Source organism: Zonotrichia albicollis, chromosome Z, assembly GCF_047830755.1.
Source record: "Zonotrichia albicollis isolate bZonAlb1 chromosome Z, bZonAlb1.hap1, whole genome shotgun sequence".
Taxonomy (NCBI): domain Eukaryota; kingdom Metazoa; phylum Chordata; class Aves; order Passeriformes; family Passerellidae; genus Zonotrichia; species Zonotrichia albicollis.
In genome coordinates this window covers 60,168,733-60,191,330 of record NC_133860.1, presented here as the reverse complement: position 1 = coordinate 60,191,330, position 22,598 = coordinate 60,168,733, and the positions used below count along the sequence as shown (strand labels likewise).

Sequence of the window (22,598 nt, the reverse complement as noted above, 5' to 3'; positions counted from 1 at the left end):
CAAGCTATAGTCGGTGTCCTGCAGGTGTATTAAATATTGTTGATTTGATATCTAAACCTACAGGACTAACTGTGTAGCCATTGTTGGTATCTTTAAGATCTTTGAAGTCACAGGGCAGTTCAGATGAGTCCTCTGATATCCTTGTATATATCAAGTTTCAGATTTCTGTATCTCTCTGTAGCTGTTTTGAAGTATATGAGATTTTCCTCTGTGGTTGATGTGTGTACTAACAAATGCATTAATTGCTAGTGGTCTTATCTTTAAAACTTGTACTGGGCATGTCTGGTTTAGAGTTCACTTCCCATACAGCAGTCCATATGGTGCTGTGTTGTATAGATTGGTGACCAGAACAGTGTTGAAAAGATGCAACTGTTTTATAGTTGTCACTGAATAGTTGTTGCACAACATCAAGGTCCCCTGTGCTTCCCACTGTGCCAGTCAGTCAACTGAGGGTAAGCAGGAGGCTGGGGCAGGGCGCAGCTGGCGCAGATGATGTGAGTTGAGCAGAAGGATAGTCCGTAACATAGGAGATCATACTCAGCAGTAAAATTGAGTAGTTGTTTTTACAAAGTAGACCTTGTTCTGGACTGGAGAGACATTGGTCTGCTGGTGGCCAATGGCTGCTTTTGCATAATTTGTTTATTTCTTTTTTCTCCTTGTAGCTTATTAAACTGCCTTTATCTCAACCTGCAAGGTGAGTGCCCCTCTCCCTCCCCACTGCTTTTGTGGTTCTTTTCATTTCTCCATCCTGCTGTGTAATGGGAAAGCAACTGAATGGGGGCTTACCTGCTATCCAGAGTCAAGCAGTACAAAATTATGGATTTGTGTGACATGAAAAATGAAATCTGGAGTCCTTAGCTGGGTTTGTTCCAAAAATGTCCTGTATGGTTATGAATACCAACATTGCTATCATGCTACTGTACTCATTTTAGTTTTGCTAGAGGGATGCTTGAAGTCACTTTAAGCCTGTTCTGACAGGTGTTACAGCCTAAGAGGGTTATTCTTTTTCCCCATTCTATTTTCAGAATACAGTGGTGAATTCTTAATTAAGAACTTAGTATTTAGGGAGGTGCTCTTTAGCTATTTTTAATCCAAAAGTACCATTAGCACTCTTCTGGTAGAAACTCGGGTTTTGGAAAAAGATTATTTCTGTACTTCTTGCCCTTCATGGTTAGCAGTTAGAGAAATTCTAAGAAATGATTTGTGGGTATTGTTATTCTTACTGCTTCACATACTGCATTTTTTTTCTTGGAGGCTGAAATTGTAGCACCTTAGAATATTAGACACTGGATTATGAATTTGAGATATATTCCTGAATCATAAAATATTGTTTGACTGTCTTTCTTTCTAGACTTTCATCAGCAATGTGGTTTTGCTAAAGCCCTTCATTTCAAATCTTGGAACAGAGAAAAAGTTGTTGATATTTAAGATACAAAACATTTAATTTTTCACTTTTCTTTCCTTTTTATCAGATCTCTAGAGAGCTGGGTTAATATCATAACTGGCATTAACACAAACCAGGAACTTAATATTTTCAAATTACTTGCACTTTCTGTAATAAATACATTTTTAGATTTCAAAGACAACTTTGTATATTTTGAAATAGAGTTTTATATAATTGCCTGGAAAACACAGAGGACTGTATTAGGTAGAATTCTGTGTTTTTGTAGTAGCATGTTGTTGATAGTTTGATGATGATTGTAACGGGTTAGTAGGGCTGTTGAATGGTTGGCTGAGTCCAGTAAGATCCCTAGAGATATTTAAAAGATGTGTAGATATGATACTTAGGGATATGGGCAAGATAAGTGATTGGATTCGATGATCTTGGAGGTCTTTTTCAGCCTAAACAAATCTCTGATTTCATGATACAATAGCCATTTGGACATGATTATGGTGGAGGCTAGCTTCTTCAGTTACTGTAATTTTCACTGTTCAAATCTTAGTTAAAAAGAGAGCAATGACATGCTCATGGATCAGGTTTTTTCAGATCTTAAACTCACTCATCTGTAATCCATATACAATGGTTTAAAACTGTGGTTTTAAAGGGACTAAAACCATGTGAAGGTAATTTTAACTGGAAATTACAGATTATTAATTAGCCCTGATCATACTAAATTGATAAGACAGATTTGGTGAGGTTCTGGTAAATGCATTTGTTCTTACATAGGAACTTAGCTCCTCTTTATTTCCATTATGTATTTCTGAGTATTTGACTTTCCACTGCAGTGTCTAAGGTCCAAATCTCTTCCATAGATGTTAAGTCAAATCAGGTAGTCACTTCCGTCTGAAATGCTCATTTCACATCTGTGGGTATTTGTCATGTTGATTTGTGAGGAAAGGATACTAGTTTTCTTCACAGTTTTCTGAGGCAGATTGTCACAGTGCATTGTATGAGTGAAGTAACACCTTTTTTCTGGAGTACTAAGTGCCTGTGGCACCTGATTTCTTCACTGGTGAGGGAACTGAGCCTGCTTAGCCGTTTATATCCTTGGCAGAGAAAACCTGCTGGCAAAAATAATCTGATCTCATATGCTTGGTGGTAGTGTGCTGGAAATAGAATACATGTGCGCAACACATGGCAAAAATAGTTATTACATGATAAAGAATTCTTTTCCATTTTCTTTTGAAAAGAGTGAATAAAAGTGGCATGTAGCAGAAGTACTTAGACATATCTGAATCTATAACATTTTCATCTTAAGGCGGTTTGCAACAGTCAGTTTCACATCTGCTTTTATAAATGACATAGAATTGGATACAATGCAGCTATATATGTGTCTGTTAATTGCCACAAATATGAAGAAAAACTTCCAATAATTAAATTTTTTTACTCTCTTCTCTTGTCTTGGCCTGCGACTGACACTTGTTTATTTTAAGAGTACCTTTGTTATATATTTACTGCAGTAAAAGATTTTTTTTTGTAGCATCTTAATTGAATGTGTTGCTCTTGAAAGCTGAAGGAGAAAAAAGCAACTGGATTTACATAAATGGAAAATGGAGTTGCTTATATATATATATGCATGTGTAACATCACCATTATAATATGTTCATGGAGTGATGCAAGAAAATGTAGAGACCTGTCCATAGTAAAAATGGTTTGAATTTTGTATGTAGATTTTTTTTTAATGTACAATCTGTGGACATTTGTTTTGAACATTTAGAAATCTAATATGCATTAAAAATTTATTTTTAAAAGTAGTACAGGTAGTATGAAAATAAAGAAATTCTGAAATTCCTATTTTGATTTTCTCCTTCTAAAATTTTTACTTTTTTCCTAGTTAAGCACTGATTCCATGTGTGTGATTAATTAATAGTAATACATGGATGCTTCTCTTTATACAGATCAGGCAACTCTTTTGTTGTCTTGCACCAAACTTATAAGACAAGTAAAAGAAATTCTGTGACTTCTAGTCAGATCCTGCCTGTTGTAACAAAATGCAGTTCCCCCAAATACATTTAATGATAAAAAGCTGCATTGATACTGGAGTTGGCTAAGAATGGACTTCTAGCACAATTTGAGGTATTAGAAAGCAGGCATTCTTTATTGCAGGTCCGGACACATTTGGAGGATTTTTCCTCTAATTGATTGTGTGTCATGAAACTTTACAACAGGGTATTTATTCCATCATGATCATACATATTCATTACAGCATACTTCCTAGGTAATACATAAACATCACTTTTCCTAGAAATAATTTGCATGCATCTGCCTCATACTGGAAGTCCTTTTATAATCTTAGAGGCTCGTCCATAGGGGTCTCTGGTCCTCGTAGTCACTGGGTGCTCCCAGTGTTGCAATGACTTTGCCTTGAACTTCTCTTAGGTTGTGCGCAGTTGTTTCTTGTTACATAATTTTGCCACAAAAACCACCTCTGTTCCTCATTATCTGTTTATCGACTGGGTTTCAGCTACTAGTTTAGCATCCTGTATGTCTGCTTTTATATTCTTTTATCTAATTTCCTAGTTAGAATTTTGATCTTTATTTTGCAACTTCCAGGAACTGAAAATTTCTATTCTCTGTTGTCTGTCAGCAGATAGATCATTAGTAGACTAGAATTTCCCTCAGCATCTTCCAATCTAATGTACATAGTTCATATTAATAGTGAAGTATCAGGGTTTTGTAGGATATAAGAAAATTAGATCTAAAATAGTGGGGGTTTTTTATATTTTAAGATTTCTTTGTGGGGTTCTTGTCACCAGCTGGAACTTACTGAATGCATATGGGTGGACATAGTTTTTAAGTGATTGAGCTCTGGGTGCAAATATCACCCATCTGTATAATTTCTTAAATCCCTTCAGATAGCAGGTTATACTCCCATGTTGGATCTCTTTTTCTTTTCCTTTCTTTCTCTAAAGTAATTTGCTCACAAGTCTATTGGATGGTCTTTCATAAATAGAAGAGATCAAATATCCCTGAAGTATTTTAAAATAACAAATCCTTAGAAAATAGAATTCAGTTTGCAGTATTGGTGCTGAAAATATATTCAGTGGATGGGAAATTTTGCTATTTGCAAGCTCTTTGATTTATTTTTCTGAGTCAGTTTAAAGCCTTTGGGGACACTGGGAGTAAGGGGAAGTACTGATTATGAACTGCTTAACTTGGTGTACTGACAAATAGAATTGCAGCTGCTGTTTTCATGTCTGAGTTTTGTGCGAACAAAGGATAATTAAGCGATGTTCCTATTCATGGCTCAAATACTTATTTGTCCTTAGTTTCACGCAGAAGAACACGTTTTACTGTGTAGAATGGGAAGAGTTTGTCCTTAAGTGCTGCCCCAGTATTAATTTGAACCAGAGATGTTTCATGCAGGAATGCCAGCCATTTTAATGTTTTTTGGGGTTTGTTTTTTAAAGTCCAAGATTTTAGTTTTCTGAATGGACCTAGAGTGGCAAAACTGAGCTCTGTATCTTTAACTTAGAAGATGCTTCTTCTCCCATTTGGGTTTTCCCACAAAAATTCGTGTTCTTCTTACCTAGTTTAACTTGAAAAGATTTCTAGTCAAACTCAGTTTTCACCTTATGTAGACTAAGGCCTTTACTTCAAGTCTTCAAGTTTGTTTGCAGTCTGATGTATGCAGAGAACAGTTACTTTGTAATTTGGGGACAACAGTTTGGAGACAACAGAATGGGATTATTGTTGCAGATATTCTTTAGACGGTATCTGTATTTTCATAAATTGTATGTATTTACCAGATTCTTTAAATGTTCCACTGAAAGTATTACTTGCTGCATAGCAGCACAGAATTCATTGTCATTGAATCATGACCTGTGGGAAGTTTACAGCTAATATACCATCATGACTAATACAGATCATTGTGGGGAAAAAAAAAAAGAAGAGATACAGGGTCAAGCCTGCGAGATCAAGGGAAGGAATGAAAAGTAGTGAAAAAGAAGAAAAATAATTTAACTCATGTTTTTGTCTGCATTCAAGTGATCTAGCAGTTCAAACCATGGTTTTTATCAGGAAAAATTCCTTCTTAAACAGCATTTATGCTAGAATACTGACTTCAAGACTTCTTTAGAAGAAATTCTTTCTCTTCCACACAGCACACTTCCTCCTTTTCTGTTTACAGCTTATAAAACTGGGTGTGCTGTCAGTAAACTATTTTTGTAAGTATGGCTAATCAAAAAAAGATAAACCTATCAGTATCGATTCCTTTTAATGTTAAAACCCCATATCTGCCATGCTCAGATGTACAGATGTATATGCAAAATATTTGAGTCAGTCATCTGTGATAGTGCGATGAAATGTCTTTTTGTTGATTACTGAATTTACTAGAAATCAAAGTTGCAAAGGAACAAACAGGTTGCTGAGAATTTTCGGTGTGTTCGTAGTTTTGTTTTTGAGTTGAAAGGCTTAGTAATATTTACTAAGAATATTTGGTCTGAATATTCATTTAAGGTTTAAAAAGAAAGATGAAGATTCTCACCATTTGCAAGTTTTGGAATTGTTTTCTTCTGAATCAGAAGATAGAAAACTGTGTGTCAGTTGTTATTATAGGGATTAGATGTTAGCAGACTTTACTGCAAAGCTGTTGCAATTTATACAAATGAGATGTGGTACTACATTAACGCTATTTTTTTCAGCGCTAGTGTTGTCAGAATAGCCATATATAATTATTCTATTAAGTAAATTAGTTCAAATTTTTTGTTTAGGAAAACAACTTTGGTGCTGATCTCTTCAGAGGATTTTGTTTTAGAAGATGTAGTATTAATAAAAATCATGAATAGTAATTGCATCATTAGTTTGGAGGTAAATACTAGAGTAAAAATACAGCTGTTGTGGTTGTATAGCTTGAACTTTACTGTTCTGTATAAGAATTCAGTTATGTTTCAGGTAGAAGTTCACCTAGTAAAGACTGAATTTGAAAATGAAAAGTTTTTTGGGGAAGTTAAAATTTATTTTTGATACAACCACAATGACTAAAGAAGTACTCAGTACTTCTGTAATGCTTGTTGTGGGAATAACGTAGAAATACAAATGTTACAGGAAAAAGCTTTACCTTTTTTTTAAGAAAAAGCTCTCTGTTGAATAATGATTGCCACATGCATTGTTTTTTATTAAATGTTGATATTTATCTTTACTATGAGGTGAGTTGTAAACTCATGATCTTGTCCTGTAGCTGGGATATTTTATAAGATATTACTCTAAGCTTGGAGCACACAAGCTTGTCATGATTTGGTTCTTTTAAAGGTCCATGATTGGGGGTCCTAGCAACTTAACAGCTGATGTTCACTGCTGCTACCACCATTTTCTCTTTGTGGATCTTCTCCGTTGATTCTGTATCCATCTGAGAGTCAAAAATTATGCAGCCTTTGTGCTGGTCTTGTGGTAGTCCTGATTTGTTAGCCTGACAGAAATCAGTAGAACTGAGACATAATACAGAATCAAAAAGAATGTCCTAATTTACTATTTGAAAACATGTAACTGCCCTATAATTGTACTTTTCCACCAGGACTGTTTTAACCCCAGTTGTGAGCTAAGCACACACAACTGCTTGCTCATGTCCTCACCAGTGGAATTAAAGAGTGATTTGGAAGAGTAAAAGCTAGAAAACCTATGGATTGAAATAAAGACAGTTTAAGTGGGAAATCAAAAGAAACACAAGAAAACTAAAACAAGGCATTCATTCACCACTTCCCATGGACAGGCAGGCGTTCAGCCTTCGACTGGAGAACAGGGCTGCATCAAGTGTGACAGTAACTTGGAAAGAAAAATGGCACCACTACAAATGTTCTTCCTTTCCTCCTTCTTTCACCACACTGTATATCCTGAGCATTATGTCATATGGTCTGGAATATCGCCTTGGTCAGTTGTAGTCACCTGTCCTGTCTGTATCCCATCCCAATTCCTGATGCACCCTCAGTCTCCTCACCAGCATAGCAGTGAGAAAAGGCCTTGGGTCTGTGTAAGTCCTACTCAGCAATAACAAGAGAGTCTCTATATTATCAACTCTGTGCTCAGCACAAATCTGAAACACAGTCCCAACCCAGCTGAAAAGACAAAAAAATTAACTCTGCCCCAGCCAAAATCAGCACAACTGGTCTATTTCATGTTTCATGGAGGAAACTTTAGGAAGTCCTGTTGTAAAAGGAGCTGTAAGTGAATAGGGACTGGGGAGTGACTGGATGTTGGAAGTTTCACAAAGAAAGCTAGTTGGTGTTTGGGAAAAAAATTGACTTTATTTTTAAGAGATGAGGTTTGTATCTTTATAATGATTCTTTTTTTTCCCCTGCTTCTGCAAGTGAAGGTGAGTTCAGAAAACACGTGTGAGGTGTAAACTGTCTTTTTTATTTTTGCAGCTGAAGAGGTTAGCAGAAGGAATATTGCTGTGTGTCTAAATTTAGAGCTGGACACACAGGATGGAAAAAGAGCCATCTGACTAATCTATGGCTGGTCTGAATTTTCATAGGCTGGTCTGAATTTTCATAGTTGGAAGAAGATTGTCAACCCTTTAAATATGAAGTTAGTTGTTTATATTAAGGACTCCTGGATTTTAGGTGGAAACCTGTGTGAAACAGCACCTGGGCCTTTCAGAAAATCTCAACATTCAAAAGCTTAAGGGAAAAAAAAATTAGGCAACCCCTCCCCCTCTATCCCTGAAGTTGTACCTTTGAAATATCCTATTTAGGAGAACTGATATAGCAGATATTGCTTTAAATATGCTGATCTGCGTGTAAATTACTGCAAGATATATAAGATAACTTGCATAAATGGAGCTATAGTGCTGCCATTTTACCACAGGGAATGTTTAGGACTGGCATCTTGCCACAGGCTTAAGTATATAGGAATATCAGACATTTTTTTTTGTTTTTCACAGTGTAATGGTTCTCAGGAATGTTTCTGTGACACAGAGGGCATATGTGCAAAAACTGCAGATATCAAGTCATGCTAATAAATTATGATAGCCAGTCTTACATGGAAGAATATCAATATCCATTTTGGCTTAAAAATCATATATCTGCATTTAGATAACTTCAGGAATACACATGAAAAAAATTGGCTTTATTAATTGAAATTACTTTCTTATGTAGGAAATATATATGGCAGCCTTCATGCCAAACTGTTTTTCCATCCACTAAGATACTGCAGTGAGCATCTTTCCCATTTTGTTTTGAAATTTAGAATACAGGTTGCTTTTTATTATCATTGTATGTTGATGCATTTTCCTCTCTACTCATTTCAAGTGGTGTTTGCAAAGATTTATGTCTGTACAAGTGTGCAACAGGATTGGTGGTTGCTGTTAAGTAAAGCAAATGGCTACAACTGAAAGTGGATGGTTACTCTTTAAGTTATGAAAGATGCTTTAATTATATATTGTGAACTAATTTCTTAGAAAAAGTGATATTTAACAGGCAGTTATGAAAAATATGTTATAATCTCCATAGCATGTGTGTGTAACAGTACCAAAGGCTGATAGATAACCCAGTTAGATAGGCATAGGGCCAAGGTCTATGTTTTCTGCCAGTGACTGTTTGTTTATAGCTCTTTGGCACTTCAGAGCCTGATCTTAGTATATTAATTCACTGTTAAAGCTGAATTTCATGTTAGCACTATGGTTTTACTTTTTTGGGTCTTTTTGTGTTGCATACTCAAATATCTTTCTAATGCCCATGAACATATGTGCCCTGACTTATATTAGTTTCAAATAATTTAGAATCTTTGCAAGTTGCTGACTTTCTAAGAATTTTGTGCATGTGAAAAATTGAGTTCCACATACATTTATGTAACTTTTGAAGTTCTCCATTCCATATTATATGAGATTTTAAGCACTTGCTTAATATTTTGTGGTATGTTATTGATTTTTTTACAGTTGTATTTTTTGTTTCCTACCTTTGTTGAAATCATTATGTGGTTTTTGTTTTGGATGGGACAGAGTTAATTTTCTTCCTAGTAGCTGTTGCAGTGCTGTTGTTTGGATTCAGTATGAGAATAATGTTGACAACACACTGATGTTTTGGTTGTTGCTAAGTAATGCTTACCCTAAGCCAAAGGCTTTGCAGGTGCACAAGAAGCTGGGAGGAATCACAGCCAGGACAGCTGACCCAAACTGGCCAAAGGGATATTTCCTATCATGGGATATCATGCCCAGTTTATAAACTGGGGGCAGTTGGCTGAGAGCTGCTGATTGCTGTTGGGAGACAGGTGGGGCGAGTGGTGAGCCATTGTACATCACATGGCTTTTCTCCTTGGCCTTCATTTTTCTCTCTTTAGTTATATCAGTTGTTATTGTTGTTATCATTATAAAGACAATTATTCTTATTTTACTCTCATTATTTAATTGTCCTTATCTCAACTCTTTTCCTGATTCTCATTCCCATCCCACTGGCAAGGGAGGTGGAGTGAGTGAGTGGCTGTGTGGTATACTTAGGTGCTAACTTGAGTTAAACCACAACGGAAATGCACTAAAATGTAGAGATCCAAGTCATGTTTGCTACATAGAAGTGGTCTTCATGTCTGTTTAACTTCAAATTAAGAAATAAATGTAAAGGAAAAATTAAGCATGAAAACATGTGAGAGTTTGAAGAAACTTAGAATAAATGTTATGAGATTCTTTCCTCATTGCAAAGTTTCAAGGTACTCTGCAGCATGGGCAAACTTAATGTGAATCTTATTTTTTTATCAATGCTTAAGGAATTAGAAAACAAACCAAAAACAAACAAAAAGTTGTGCAAGGCAGGTCTTAACAACAATACATTATTCTTTTACAGATTGTTCTTTGAGGAAATGATCTTTTGATATAAATTTTACCTGTTACATGCACATTTGATTTAAAATCTAAATATAAAATCTCAGAGCGCAGAAAATGTAGAGTAAGTTTTACTATTTTGTAAGATCTTCCTTTTCAGTAGTACTCCTAAAAGAAGCTGATCATCAGAAGCAAGTTGCTAGCAATTCCTTGTTTAATAGATATTTTGGTATGTTTTTTCGCTTTTTGTGGTTAACTTTCAGATCTCTCTCTGAAATGTTGTTTCATTTCATAATGTTCTCATTATGATTTAGGAGTATTGGTAGAGTCAGTTTGAATCTAAAATCTTGAAAATATTTAGAAATACAATGTAGAATATTTGGTACACTCTGAGTTTATTTTGTGTATTCTTTACCTTTTAAACATTTAGACTTGAATATTCATTTTTAATGGGAAAAAAATCCTGTCTTTTAATCTCTTGAATATCCTTTTTGTATTTTTGGAGAAGTTGTTTATCCCTTGGAAAATAGGACAGCCTTCCAAAGCGCTCAGTTGTCCAGAAATATGTTTAGGATGGAAGAAGTTCAGCTGCCGGTTCAAAAAGTAACCAAAAAAAACCTCCTGTAGATATGTTAGTAACATGTGGCAAGAGTAACAAAAAAAATTCCTGTAGGTATATTAGTAACAAACATAAGGTTAAGGAAAATGTAGGTCTGCTTAATTATGGACAGCACAGTAAAGGTAGAAGTAATTCCATTTTCTCTTTGCCTTGGTCTGCATGGGAAAGTTCAGGTCCCAAGCTTCTATGCCAAGAAGAAGCAGCAATGAAGTTAACAGCAAAATGCTGTTTGAGTAGGACTGAGTTAAGATCCAGCTGTAGCAGTCGGACACATTCACATGAACAGGATTTGGTGGGATGCATCTGATTTTGTCCACCATCTATCTTATTTGAGAGGTCATTGAAGGCTTAAGTGACTGAAAAGTGAAATATTATACCCATCTACAGAAATGAAAATACAGGGCTGTCAGTCTCACTACATTTTTGGGGGAAGTTGAAGAACAAGTGTTTATGAAAGTTTTTTCCAAGAATGTGAAAGACAAGAAAGAAAATGGTGGGGAAAACCCGGCTCAGATTTACCAAGGGTGAATTGTGCTTTACCAACATGATGCTTTCTGTGATGAAACCACTTATTCTGTGGATGAAAGAACAGTTACAAATGCTCTGTACCTTGGCTTTAAAAAGGCACTTGACATGTTTGTCCCTGCTATTCCTATAGACAAGTTGGTAAGATACAATTTAGACATACAGACTGTGAAAGGTGTCTCATCTCTAGAGATCAAAGGGCAATGTGATGTTAGTGGCTCAAAGTCAAACTGTTAGTGGTCCTTGGAGTGGAGTTCCTTGAAAATTGATGCTGGGTCTCATAGTGCTATTTGTAAATACTTTGATGATAGGACTGAACCATCCCTGAGTTTGCAGATAACTTCAGAGTGGAAGGAGAGCAGATGTCTGGGAAGGAAGAGGAACCATTCGTTCTGAGAAACCTTAAGAGGCCAAAAAATTGGACCAACAAGAATTGCGTGAATTTTAACAAAAATAAATAGGAACTGCATCTGGAAAGAAATAGGCTTAAGTAGCAGAACAGGCTGGGAACGCACTGGCTGAGGTATAGCTCTGCTGCAAAGCACTCGTGGGTTCTAGGGGACAGCAAACCTAATATGAGCTAGTAATATAATATGGCATAAAGAAGGCAAATAGTGTCGTGCACTGCATTAGGAAGTCCAGTCATCAGTGGATCAAGGCATGTGCTTATTCTACTCAGCAATTCATAGGCCAGCAAGATTAGAGGCTTGGAGGTTGCTGAGAGGGGAGAGATAACTGTCTTCCTGTGCCAGGTAGATCCAGAGAAAAATACTGTATTTACAAGAGTTTATACAGTGACAGAAAATGCAGTGGGCAAGGTTGCTCTAGGGAAATACTGTGCAAATAAAAAAGAAAAAAAAAATATGCATAAGAAGATTAATTAAGAGTTAATCATATGAATAGCTTTCCCAGAAAAATGGTGGAATCTCCCTTGCCAAGAGTATTAAAGACTTAGAAGGACCCCGGACAACCTAGTCTAGGGCTGTGCATTTGATAGAAATTTGGGCCAGGTCACTTCTAGAGATTTTATGGGAGAAGATAAAAATAATTCTCCAGGTAAGACTTGTTTATTATTCTGTGAAATAGGTGAATGTTTTTTGTTATTGTGTGGAATGTGTTCCAGAGTGTAAGCAGTTATGACACACTCTGTCTGTCCTTGATTGAGCAGCCTGAACTCATTTGTGTTCAGGGTTACAGTCTGTAATAGCTCTAATAGTTACAGGTTAATGGTCTGAGTATCCTGAGTTTGGCTGAGCTGGAGGTACAGTGGAATTACTACTGGTATGCATGCATATATTGTCAGCAAAGCATAAAATGTTTTACTTTTACGTGGGCAAAAAATTTCAGTAGTAACTGACATTGTTTTGTCTGTGATTTGTCAAGCATGTAGCTTTACATGTAGAAAAATGTTAGTTGGAAGCAAAGTAAAATTCATTAATCTATATGGCAACATTATTATGATCAATTTTAAATTATGTATTTATGTGTTTTTAAAAGGATTTTAAGGATGTAAATTGGAAGTATATATCAACAGAACAATAGTCATAACTTACTGCTGTGTTAACAAAGTTCAACTTGTGTTGGACTTGACACTATATTTAAATAAGTATATTTGTCTAATTGTGGTGGCTAGCAGCTGGCCTGGAGGCCTCACAGTTATAGATAACCTTAATTATATAACTTGACCAGTCTAGGCCATTAAGAGCCAGTTTAGGCTGATGGGGATGCAGACAGCTATTGGCCAGTAAGCCTAGGGGCAACTAAATTCAGCCAATCAGGGATAACTTGTGTGGGCTTTTGAAAAATATTTAAAGGGAACTGCACTCAATCAAAGTTGTCACCTGAACCTCGAGTCATGTCATGTCATGTGTCCATCTCTACTGCACCAAGTGGTGATCCTGACATGACCAGTAATAGCCAGGCTGTGGGGATGGTGGTGGAGAGGGAAGCCTGGCGGAGGAGGGCAGCCAGGGAGAGCTGCCCTCAGCAGCAAAGGTCCAGACCGTGTAAACAGAAAAAGCCGCTGGGGACATGGGGACACAAGTTTCTACTGAAGAAAATGCTGTTGTACAGATATGGACCCTCTTTTTATGTGGATGGGGGATAAGATATGTATATGAACAGGCTCTACAAGCCTTGCTGTCGTGTGCCATGGAGTGGACACAACTGATAAAGACTTTTTAATGGCCTGTTGGCTGGTGCTGGGCACCTTAAAACAGATTAGAGCCACAGTGGAGGTGCTGCGGGCACTGCCTGCTGGAATATCCAGTGGGGATGGAGGGTGGGGTGGAATGGTGGCAGGAATGAATGCCATCTTGGGTGTGCAGGCAGAGAGGAAGGGCCAGAAGCCGAGGGGGAAGCTACTGTTATCCAAGCTCCATCTGCCTATGGCCCTGCTTTGTGTGCTGCTGAAGCTCTTCCACCAGTGCTGCTATCAGCAACGTCTGCATTGGGCACGGGTTCGCCCATGTTGTGACTGCCCGACTGCTGCCATTGGCATCAAGCATGCAGGCACAGTGCCCAAGCTCATCTGTGATGTGGCCGCAGAAGCCACAGGAGCCTTGTTTTACACCCCACATCACTGTCAATCTGCTCGGCATGCCCCTGCCTGCGGCAGATTGGGCACCCAGCCGCCGCTTGGTACACCCACCTGCAGCTTTGGCATGCAGGTGGGACCTGGAAATGAAGTGACCCTGAGTGCTGAAAGTGCTGACGTGGAGCTACAGGTGCCCAAACCCTGAAGTGCCAGCGGGAGGTTGCTGGCACCCAGAACCGTGGAACACCACATTCTGCCGTGTCCACAGTCGGGGCTCGGGAAGCCTAGAGAACACCGAGGCAGTCAGCACTGCTGTCAGTGCCCGAGGGGCTGGGGGACCCTGCCGGCTGCAGGCAGCCCCAGGGACCAACAGAGTGGAGCCGCATGCCACCAAGAGTCACCCTGGAGTGGAGCCACGTGCCACCAAGAGCCACTCCTGAGCAGGCAATGAGTCAAATTGCCTAGCAAACACTGTCTACAGCTGGAGCCCAACACAGAGCTCTGAACCAACCATGGCTGTGCTGAGAGCCACCATCCTGGGAGGGCTTAAGCAGCCAGCCCTGCAATAGGACAGGGGAGTGGGGCATTGCTAAGCTGTGGGAGGTGCAGGTGGTGTCTTCCTGGGCTCTGCTGCCCGCAGTGGCCTGCTCGCCTGTGGTGGTGCAGGTGCCCGACGCGCAAGGTGAGCTTGGAGTTATTTACCGATTTGGGACGCATTGTGGAAGGCTCATTTGGTGAGGTCTTCCAAAGAATTGATAATCGGATGTGGCAAGGCAAGTGATTACCATAAAAATTCATAGCCAGGAAGTTTCCAGCATTAGAAACACACAGCAACAGCCAACAGCTTGCTTACATAAATTTTGAAATGGCTGCCATTACGGAATTTAAGGACCATGTCTGTGAGTCGTTAAATACTATTGACATTTGCCAAATCTTCTTCGGTATTGGTATAAAGTCTGAATTAACAAAAACTACCTAGATTTGATTATGACCTACAAAACTCTAATGAAAATCTACTTTATTGAATGTGAAATTATGTTGCAGCATTTAACTATGCATGGGAATAACTTTTGAAGATTCTGATGTTTCATTCTACTAACTAGTTTCAATATTTACCCTCTTAGAAACAAGTTAAAGGTTTTTAAGGGTGCCTTTTTGTAATTGTTGTGAGAACACGTCAGCTACAGATTCCAGAGACGGATGTTGTTAAGTATACTGATGATGCATTTGCAAAATTTAGTAACATTTGACAAAATTGAAATTAAAATCTATCACCTTGTCTCTTAAGTGTGTATTCTTATTAAGCTTTAAGCTCAATGCCTGCCACACACAGGGATCCAGCCATTGCATATTATTTAATATTAATTGTATGCATTCCTTTGATTATTCATAAGTTATTTATGTTAAGAAACTTTTTCAGTAGATATTAATAGAGGTTTGTTTTTAAGATATGTTAGGGAAAACCTCCCAGCCAAGGTCTTGGCTCTGGCCAAGCCCCTGGCTGGCAGGGGAAGTATGCCATCAAACCCAGGAGTTTCTGTCCTAAAAAGAAATGAAATAATTTTGAATTGTAAATTTGATCTTATAAAAACTTTTTCAAGGTAGGTTTGGAGACCTTTCCCAGGAGGGGCTTTCTAAGTCCTTGCTAGGAAAAGGGGCTCCTCAGCTATGACAGACCCTGGGTGATGATAAGGATTTAGGCAGTTGTAGGTATTTTTGTTCAGTGGTGCTTATTATTTTGCTGAAGGTTAGTTTTACAGTTCATAATGGGATAGGTGCCTATTGTCCTGAACACCCTTCTGAATTTCATAGGTTGAATTATGTTGATATTATTAATATTTATTATTAATAACATAATTATCAACAATATTATAATAATTATATTATAATTATTAGTAATATTAAATTAATAAGGCTGAGAACAAAAGTGGATACTTATAACCTGACAGCATTTAAGTGGTACTATATACAAATATGTATTATTATTGACTAGTGCTCACCAGGTCAAGGCCTGCATGGGCATTGAAACCTTTTAAATGATTATTAAAAAACCTATTGTACTCCAGCCTGACAACCAGCATTCGTCCTGGTGTAAGTCTAAGACTTCTTAAAGGATTAGCAAAAGATATCATAATCCAGTGAATTTTTTTGTCAGTGAGGCTGACTAACAAAATTTTACCCAAAAGTCACATGTATTAATCTTGGTAGCCCAAAATATTTACTGTAAGCTGCTATCATTAACTCAGCTGGACCAGACTGTGCAGCTGAACATGCATAAAACAGCTGCCTTGACACTGTTACCTGCGAGGAGATTCTCCTTACCTATAATGCTAAAGCTGAACTGAATTTTTACAGTAATTGCCTTAATTTCAAAGAACATCAGTGGAGTTCTGATATGTGAACTATTTTCTCCTTGATTGCAATGGACAGCATTAACTATTTCTTGTCTTTGGTAGACTGTCCATCAAATCCATGCCATCAGCAGTGAATCTCTCAGCCTCAGCAAGTTCAGATCAGTAAGAAAATGTCAGATAAATTAATTGGCAAAGTTTACAGTGGGCAGCTCCTCAAACTCAGTTAGATGAGATTCACTGAAAACCATTGAATTATAATAATTCTGGTTGAATTTGAACATGCACTAATGGTCTGCATGTATCAGATGTACAGTTGCAGAGCATCTATTAAATGCATGTGCAAAAGGTAATTGAGAAAGTAACAAAATTGTCACTGAATGTAAATTCATTTCAGTATCTGCCCTAATATTCTTAACATATAACTCCCTTTTTTTTTGTGGGAGCTACAAATTTTATTGGGAAAATATACCAGTAAATTAATGTGTCGTACCACTACAGATAGGGCCTTTTACCTGAACTTAATTCAGTCCAACTCGATTTATGTACCACAAATGAGTGCTAGAGACAGCTGAACAATGTCACAATGCATGTTTAAAAAAACCCAGTCTTTACTAAACAGCAGTTGTGGAATTGTTTATATAAAAAATGGAGTAGGATGAGAATGTGTAGTGATTTCTTGTATGAGCTGCTGGAAAGAATACAAGAAAATGTAATTACAGTAGTAGCTAAAAGGAAGACATTGTTGACCCATGGCAGTTCAAAATGCCTGTTTAAAAAACAAAAAAGGGGATGTGTGGGGATGGTATATACTACCATGAAAGCCTTGGATGTTCTTAAAATTCTCAATCATGGCCTAACAAACTGACTGTTGTCAGGTGCAGGATGTTGTCAGCAATTGTGGAAAAGTTTGCCTATTGCTTCACTTGAACCTGAAAAGTCAAACTGTTTAAGGACAAGACTAAGTAGAAGGATATATAACCTTGATACAACAATTTGCCTTTAACTTCCTATGACTTCAAGAATCGGACATTTAAAAGACAGGACTCTGTAGAAGGACACGTATTTTATGGTGGAAACAAGACAGCAATGCATTACCCCTGACAGTATTTTGAATATTTTCTCTGACAGTTGTTTGAATTGACTTGTTTGTAACTTTCTTAAGTGTGTGCAATTAGGCCATAGATGTAAATAGCCTGGGGCATACTACACTGCGAAGCTGTGCTTGATGGCTCCCAGACATGCTTGTAAAATCTCTTGAAGGTATCTGGCATAAACCAGTGGCTGGTAAGGTTAGACTTCTTGTGTTGGGTAAAGATCTTCATCCGACTTAGGCTTATCATTTTTGTCATCATAATTATTCTGTACATTGTGCTACGTTTGTCATCCAGTCTGCAAGGGCCCTGCTGAGGAAGGTAGATGCTGCCTTTGTATTTAGAAACAAAAAGGAGGAACTGTGGTGGGTGGCAGCTGGCCTGGAGGCCTCACAGTTATAGATATCCCTAATTATATAACTTGACCAGTCTAGGCCATTAGGAGCCAGTTTAGACCATTGGGAATGCAGCCAGCTATTGGCCAATAAGCCAGGTGGCAGCTAAATTCAGCCAATCAGGGGCAACTCTGCGGGTTTACAAAAACTGTACAAAGGGAGCTCAATAAAAGCTGGCTGTTGTTGCATGAGCCTTGAGTGTTGTGTTGTGTGTCCGTCTCAACTGTGACATTTCATGAGGTACTGTAGTTTTAAAATTGTGAGCTAAGTTGTCCTAAATAAACTTCAGAAACTTTATTTCTGAAGTTCTTTGAAATTTGGAGAAAAAGAAATATGGATAATTCTTTCTGGCTTTGCATGTAAGTTGAATATAATGTTGTCCTCTTGAGCTTCCTCTTGAGGCGTTTTTAACCTCATAGAAATTTATTGGTGTTCTGCTAATGATTTCTTGGATTTCTGGGAATGGCTTCTCTGGAAGTTGAACGCATCTGCTTTTAAATAAAGATATTTCCATGTACCTTAATGGGTTTGTTTTTTGTGGTTTAAAGTTAATCTATAATGTATGGCAAAATTGACCTTTTGCCCTCAGTATTTTATTTACTTCAGTATGTATGGAGAAGGACGAATATTTATTCACAGTCTGCTTAAATACATTGTGTGGGAATAAGATGTGGGTTCATAGGAATTCACAGCATTTTAATTGGTGAGGTAGTGCATGTTTTGTACTTCTAGCTGAAAGCTTTGTAAGTTTCCTTCATAAATTCCTTAACTTGTTTGAGTGGATTGTGATGCCTTTGTGTTTTGCTGTTTGCAGTGTTCTTAGCTCTTGCTGACAAGATACAGAATAATAGGTTATAGTATGCAAGATGGTATCTTCTGATACTCCCCAGTGTGACCTCCTTATTTAAATTTTGATGTATTGACAGAGCTAGTCGATCTGTCTTTGCTAAGATCAAAGGGCAAACTCACAATAACACTTCTGCGCTAAGAATTTAATGCTTTATTCTACTGAAAATGCCTGTGTATGTGTCACTTCTTTTCCTCTTCCCAAACAAAAGACAATTCAAGCACCTTTAGACACTTGATAGAATAACTTCACTGTTTAATTTTGGTGTGCCAGCTTTCTAAAAGACCTACTTTAATACAAATTATTTATTGAATAAAGGTAAATTCTGTAAGTTTCACATATAAACCATTACATTTTATGCCATTTTCATTTAGGGATTTTGGGGTGTGTTTTGTAAGTTGCATAGAATAGTCTGTACAGGAAGATTTCTAGGCATTTGTATTTGGAAAGTGAGGCTTATAGTTGGAATGTATTTTACAAACATAACATATAGCTTTTCAACAGTATATAAATTCTGATTAGTAAGTTTGTAAAAATAACCATATAAGGCAGGACACATGGGGTCAGAGTAATCACTATAAAACTTGGTTTCCTTAGGTGTGTTCTCTGAGTTAAAAGCCATCCTTGTCATACATATGTGTACGTGGAAAATTCTGGTGAATAACAACAATATCCCTATCTTGCTGGACTGCCCTTGGCTTTCTCAAATAAACATTTTCTCTGGCATCATTGTGAAGTGGAAGTCAGGCACATGCTGCAATAATTCTCTCAACTGACAGTATATTATAGCCAACCATTGAATAGCCAAATATTTGAAACCATGCAAAAGAGAGTTACTATGACAGGGTTTTCATATTTAGGGAAAGTAAGGTAAAAAAGGCAAACAAACTAACCTTCCTGTTTTCTTCCAATATAGGAGGAGGAAAGTGAGAAAGTGATGGATCAAATTCGAGCAGAGATTTTCTTTTGGATTGACCAACCTTAATACAAGTGTAGGTAGTATTTAAAACAGTATGCATCTTCCTTACACCAGTTTCAAGAATTGATCTGGAAAGACCAAATCGCAGCTGACCACTAAAGAACTGCTGTTTGTACTGGTAGTTTTCAATCATAGCTTTTCATTGGAGGTCATCAGGAAGGTCCAGTTTGCTGTGTAAATTTTGAAGTGGTACTTCTGTGAATTAAATTGATTCAAGTGTTTATTCACAAGTGGCAAGTACCTGAACGAATGCTAATATAGCTGCAGAAGGGAATGGTTGATGGTACTGTCAATGTAGCCTTTCGCTGTGGCACTTCTCTTTTGTCCTGCAATAGCAGCTCGTAATTTGAAAATGGCATTTCACAATCTTTAAAATGCAGTTCGTAAAATGCTGGGAGCAGTGAGGTGAGAACTGGGGAGCATAACTCCTAAAATCACAGCTTCTGTTATTGTTCTGAGTGGATGAAAATCAATTAGTGGGACAAAGCATCGAGATACCAGGAAGCTTAATACGGGGAAAGCAATGATTCATGCTCCAGTACAAACCGGATGGATGTGGGGACATAATTACAGTGTACCATCAAAACTGCAACAGTTCATATGCCTCCGCTCCCTGATAGCTTGGGTTTGCTCTTTTCCTTCTCGGGTAGGAGGTCTTAGAGGGTTCTGTGTTCAGTGTGGCAGGAAGGAATGGACCCACAGTAGAGTTGCTGGAGTCTGTTGGGAGTGGATGTGGGGGAGCGGATAGGTCATACTGTCCGCAGCTTTCAGCTGTGGCCCTTAGAAAAATCACAGTTTTGTTGTGCCAGACTTTTTGTGGTTTGAAAACCTTAGCTACTTTGTTGCTCTCAGCAGTTAAGCAAAGACTATTTTCAGCTACTTTGAAGTAGAAAACCTGGGGTGAGAGAGGGTCTTTGGTTTTAGTAGCTAAGAGAGAAGAACTCTCTGGTTCAACTTGCGTTCTCCTTCATGGCTAGCTTCAGAAACAAAACACTTTCTACTGACTTAAAAAACAGATTTTGAAGAAATATGTGAACAGTTCTTTGCTATGTGGGTCAGAATTCATCAATAATTCTTTGAGCAGTCAAATCTTATAACCGGAACAAAAGTGTTAAGTTGGTGGCAGTTCCATGTTCTATGACCCAGAGGATGCCAAGGCATATGTTCTTTTGGAGTGCAGTGAATGGCTTCTGACTAAAATTCTTCCCTCTGAAAAAGCTTCAGTTGCTATTACTATTCTTTGGAGAGCTAAAATAGAAAAAGGGCTACCAAAAGGGCACTTTCCATTTCCTTGACATTTGTGAGGGAGAAACATACAAAAAAAGGAAATGTTAGTTTACAAAAGTTGATTAAGGCACTGAGATCAGCTATGTACTTGAAATTTCTTTACAGTAGTCCATATTGTTAATTTTAAATTAGCAATTATATTTTAATCAATTCCTAAACAAGTTTTTTTGTTAAATATTTAATCAATTTATGTAAATGTTTTCAGGGAAATGTATATTCTAACTGGTGGAAGAAGTCTAGAGTGTATTTTTTGTTTTAGAAGAGTTGATTTCTTTTGGTTGAGTCCATTTTTCTATGCATATATTCTAGTCTGAATAAATCAAACCCTAAAAATGGCTTTAATCTTCTATTGACAGAAGATTTTCTTTGCAGTAATGCTAGATATTTTCTTTAATATGTTTTTTCAAGGGAATGCCCAGTGAGCAGGATTTCAGTGTATGGAAGTTTTGAGTCAGATTGCACAGCCAAAGAGGTTTTTGTACATAAAGCCTACAGTTTCTTACATAGGCAGTGATTTGAAGAAAGTTGAAGAAGCTAGATCCAGACTTTAACTGATATCAAGTAAATGATACTTCTTCATTTGCATCCTTGCTGATGTGACTTCTAAAGCAATTTACCACTTAGCTTCTTAAACACAACATTTCAAAAGCTCCTTTTTGCTCCAGAACTCTATATGTAAATGGATTTGTGAAAGTTGCTTGCAGTTTGATTTGGATCTATCCAGATTTATGGGTGAAAATTTTGCTTTTTGGGTTCCTGGCAAGATTTCTGTATGCATTGATTGTGAATTACTAAGTTAGCAGGTGCAATTTTTTTGCAGTGCAGGCTTGACTGTAATGATTCCTGTTTTGTACTGTCTGGTTAACTGGCCTGTCCTACTGGCTCAGTTGGGGTACGTTCTAGAACGTTGTTTGGAAGTTTTTGACAAAGTGCCTGGTACTGTAAATTAGACTTAACATTACTTAGCAGGAAATATGCAAATGCAGCCAGGACTGATGCTCCATTGTTTTTATATTGACATATATAGAAGGAGAACAAAAGTCACAGTTAAATGAGAAGCTTTGCTATGGCAGAAGAAGAAGGAAGGATGTAGAGCTGCATTATTAGACATGCAGCGACAACTGAATGTCCATCAGAAAATGTCAGATTGAGATACTGATTTTCGTAGAACTAGCCTGAGGTTTTTTAGCATTAAAATTAATGCTGTCAACAAAAATGCGTCTAAGACTATGTTTGATGAAGAGGGTCAGGATGGCCTCTCATGAGTTGAGTCCAGAAAGTTAGAAGGTGAAATGAAACCTATGACTGCGTAATTTAAAATTCTGAGCCACAGTCTTCACTTAATCTGGGTTCAGTGCATTTTCCTAAATGGATAGTATTCTCAGGGTAGAGAAACGTAAACCTTTTTTTTTTTTAATTGTCTTTTTTTAGCCTTTTCAGGCATGCAGAGAGGCCAGCTGAATAGGTTATTTTTTACCAAATGGAACTAATGCACACTGGGTTGCCTTGTGTCTGTTTCACTTTTTTAGAGAATAAATGTGTCTATGCAGGTTTTGCCTTTTTAATATATTGTTCATCTATAAGAAAGATAGACTTTTATATTTAGCTATTATTATTACTATTACTGTTAGTGTTCTTTTCTTTTACACACTCATGAGAGAAAATGTCAGCTTTTTCTATAAGTGGGATTTTAAAAACACATTTGTGTCCATATCTATGCTTATTAAACAAACTTGATTTTTATATACTCCTGAAAAAATAGGTAAAAATTTTCAAGA

General features: G+C 37.4%; 1 protein-coding gene across 2 annotated transcripts in view; it reads left to right on the top strand.

Annotated features, from left to right (window-relative positions):
- AUH (AU RNA binding methylglutaconyl-CoA hydratase) overlaps positions 1 to 22,598 on the top strand; it is a 112,408-nt gene that overhangs the window by 20,136 nt on the left and 69,674 nt on the right. The gene's annotated exons all lie outside the window — the stretch shown is intronic.